This window comes from Halyomorpha halys, unplaced genomic scaffold, assembly GCF_000696795.3.
Source record: "Halyomorpha halys isolate HHAL.00 unplaced genomic scaffold, Hhal_1.1 Scaffold244.1, whole genome shotgun sequence".
NCBI lineage: Eukaryota > Metazoa > Arthropoda > Insecta > Hemiptera > Pentatomidae > Halyomorpha > Halyomorpha halys.
The window spans coordinates 192,766-196,874 of NW_027110917.1; the positions used below are offsets into that span (position 1 = coordinate 192,766).

Sequence of the window (4,109 nt, forward strand, 5' to 3'; positions counted from 1 at the left end):
GAAATGTTTTTGTTTTATTCATTAATTTTTTTTATCACCCCCTTCCTAGGCATTTCTGACATACGAGGGGGTCATCTACAGGTGACCATCCTATTCTAACTATGGTGGAGGGTCAAGTTTTTCATTTTCTGGACAATTGGAAATGTTCAATTAAACTATTTTTTTTCAATTTAGATCACAATGTGACAAGAACGCAACAGACGATTCTGCAAACTATACCGACGGCTGAGCAGGACCTCTCATCTCTTAATAGAAAACAAAATTCTAATTTATAAGACTATACTCAGACCTATCTGGAACTACGGACCTGAACTTTAGGGAACAGCAAAACCATCGAATATCAAACGTATCCAATCCTTTAAATCCTAAATCCTTAGAACTATAGCCAATGTATCCTATTACGTTTCCAACCGAACACTAACCATGACCTTCATATCCCTTTTGTCCTTGACCTCATACCAACCAAATTCTCAAAATTCCATATAGCTTTTTAATCATTCTAATCCTTCCTTGGTTCAATCCTTATCAAGTTCCACCCATCCCTACAATCCATCTCGAAGGTTGAAATCTCATTGGCTAAGAGACTAATTGAAAAATAAAAATGGACAATTGGAGTTCTTGAAGTGGTCAGATACTCCACTCAAGTTGAGCGTTAGCGGCTTTAGCGCACTTGCTCAGCCTCCACTGGCTCATTACCAGGTACGTGGTGAGAGGGATGCGCTGGGATCTCAATGAGCTCTGCTCTACCCCTCATACATGGGGGATAGAGTGAGCTCAGAGATCCCTAGGTCGATAGTGCAAATATTGTATATGAGAGTGTAAATACGACTGTTGATTATTTTATGTATTTATTTTTCATCTACATATTTTGATTATGTTTATTTTCTTTATCCTTCTGTTTCTATATATTTAGAGAGAGATTTTACTTATTTTTATGTAATTTCTTTTCATTTATTTATTTATCTTATTCTAGTCTGCATATAATCAGTCATTACTATTACTTATAGCCCAACAACTGTGGCAGAGTGTAATATTTATCAATAAATAAAATTCATAAGAGAAAAGAAGATATCACAATCTGAGCATAAGTAAAATAAGTTTTACTTAATTTTTTGTTGCAGAAAGAAAACAATGTGATTTGAGTCGATTTTTTTGCCTGAATTCTGATATAATATCGATTTTCAAGCAAAGTTTTCAAAGATGAACACCTGTCTTAATTCTTACTTAATATGTACGCAACATCATAAAATTTACTATGAAAATAAAAAATAAAGATTCGCTGCTATGTTTCGCCTCTGCTTTTTCCTCTTGGTTTCTCAAGGATGAATAAATATTTGTGCATCTTTTTTTAACTTTCGCATCATTAATTTTACGAAACTTTCTGACTTAACAGAAAAAATGTAGCTGAATAACAAAAATCTAGATAAAGTTGATGAAATAAGGATTTTTAAGCCTTAGTTCATGCATTTTTAAGGCTCGAAGCTAAAATAAAATAATTCATGGTTCAAAAGGACACTAATTTAATTATGATCAGCTAAAAATATAAAGAAATTTATCCCTAAGACACGATAATTTCAAAAATATCGAAGAAAGAAGAATACACACACAGGTGTAGGTCTCAAGGACAATATCGATGTGGAGGTGGGTTTCCTTCAGAATACGAATGTCCCGTTCATATACCACAAGCCAGGTCTGTCGGAAGACAAAAAATAATTCAACAATTTTTATCTCAAAATGATTCAACATTTTTACTTGAAAAAAAATTGTTTTTTTGAGATGGGTTCTTTCTATTATTATTTATTAAGAACACTAAACAAGCTTTGTACTACGAATGCTCTGTACAGTTCTTAGCAGTAGGACATACCTCGTAAGACCTGCCACTTTGGCTTCACTTTTATCATTATGCGAGGCCCCTCACCTCCAAAGATTTAAGTAGAGTTTTTCACAGAACGGTCACCACAAACTTCAGATAAGTATTTCACTTGGACACCTTCAAGTACCAATGGTAGAAAAAAGTAGTATTCATATTTGAATTATGTTCTCTCACGTAATGCAATCGTCTAATTCATATTTCCGTTTTTCAGTTTTAGAGGGATCAGAAAAAAAAAAGTTTACTTTTCCTGGGCAACTAACCACTCCATTAAAGTCCTGCCTCAAGGGTAATTGTAAGTCAAATGGTTTAGGAAACAAACCTATCAACAACTTTCATTACTTATTATAACTGTTTCTTTCTTGTTCCTTTGTGCTATTACAGAAAAAAATTAAATGTTTATTTCATATATGATTTAAGCCGTGTTTAATCCTGACTTAGATATTGAAGTGGCTTTTGAGCATTTTCATTTACGTTAAAGAGTAACATAAAATGAGAATTATTTCATATTGTTTATAGAATATTTCATATCTTTAAGAATATTTCCTGTCCCAATAATAATTAATAATGGAATAAGATTAATAAAAAGAAAAAGCCAATGAAAATCTCTCACTCTTGCCGTTACAGAAATCTAAAGTATCTACGTATTTAAAAATAATTATTGGTTTTTGTTTTATTACAAAAATAAGGTGAGTTCCATCATCTAGTTATTGATTAGAAAATTCAAAATAAATCATGAAATGGTGAAATAATGCAATGCTTCTTAAAATACAAATGCCAGAAGAAGATAAGGGGCTACGAAAAAAAAAAGTGTCCATTTTACTTTAATATAAAATTGTAAGTACTTTAAGTTAAAATGAAGGTGCTATAAGAAAATATGTCCATATTTAATCACGATTTATAATAAGTATATATCATTATGAATCTGATATAACATTATTTATTCATAATAAATATAAACATAAAGATTATTCTATAGGTATAGTAATTTCTGGATGTTTGATAAAATTTAAAACCTTACAGTGAGAATGATTCTAGCATTGATGACCTCAAATATCTGAGTAAACAGTTATTAAAAGTTGTTAATTACTCGGTACCAGCTTAGGAATGTTGAAGTACGACATATACAATACAGTACATGTTGAAGTACGTGGGTAAGCATAAAAGTAAGGTTTCCTATTTTTTAATGTTTTTTAGAAATATAACATTGCATTTATTTATTTATAATATTTACATCATTTATATGTTGGACATTTGTTACTGTATTCGATTTGCAGCAGACATGGCCTTCCTTAGTGGATGATGGTGTCAGTTTGCCACGTGGGAGCACAATAAAGCTATTGTGATTCTCTTTTACAGGAAAACTTCAACTTTCCGATTATTTTTTTATCTGAGCTGATTTAGAATTTATGCCTAAATTTGTTCTTTTTTCTTTATTAAAAAAAAAAACCTTGTAATTGAATTTTACATCAAGTTAGTGTAATCCTAACCACCCTACTTTGAGTTGAAATTAATCCTGGCTTCTTTCAGAACAGATATTTTTACTAATTTTATAATTAATTATTATGAGCCTTTCAATTAATAGATTGACTAACTAAAATTTCAACAATTTTTAGAAAAGTACTCATAATAATATTTAACATTTTTTTTTACATTTTCCTTTTTCAAAAGTATGGTTGAGATATAAAATATTTAACAGTTTACTAAAATTCACATTCTGTTCTCTTAACCATTAATCTTAAGCATATAAATTGTTACAGAATCAATATTGAAAATACTAAAAATTATTTCAGGTAGGTAGTCATCCTGATATTAAAAAAACTTTTAGTTATTATTGTGCAAAAATACTAACGAAACTAAAAAACATACTGTGTATGCGCCCGGCAGGTTAAAAGTGGTTAGACTATTATTTTTTCTAAAATCTTTGGCATTTCAACGCTATATTATACGTCTATGTAACTACTCTTGTATCCGGAAAAGTGTTTTTAATCTAGAAAAAGAGTTTTCCTCTGATGTCGTTAAATTAATTTTTAAAAATTCCATATTTTATGTTCATTTCGATAAAAAATGTGAGAAAATCAATTATTTAAAAAAAAATTGACAAAACAAACTGAAATAGCTGCTTCAGAGAAAAAACGAATAAATGAGAAAAATTGATTTAATAAAGTGGCACTAATTAAATTAATTATCAAATCTTTCCATATTTTATGTTCATTTCAAACAAAATTTACAAAACAAA

General features: G+C 29.8%; 1 long non-coding RNA gene across 3 annotated transcripts in view; it reads right to left on the reverse strand.

Moving 5' to 3' along the window:
• Window positions 1–4,109, reverse strand: part of LOC106680128 (uncharacterized) — a 486,547-nt gene that overhangs the window by 185,985 nt on the left and 296,453 nt on the right. The window lies entirely within an intron of this gene.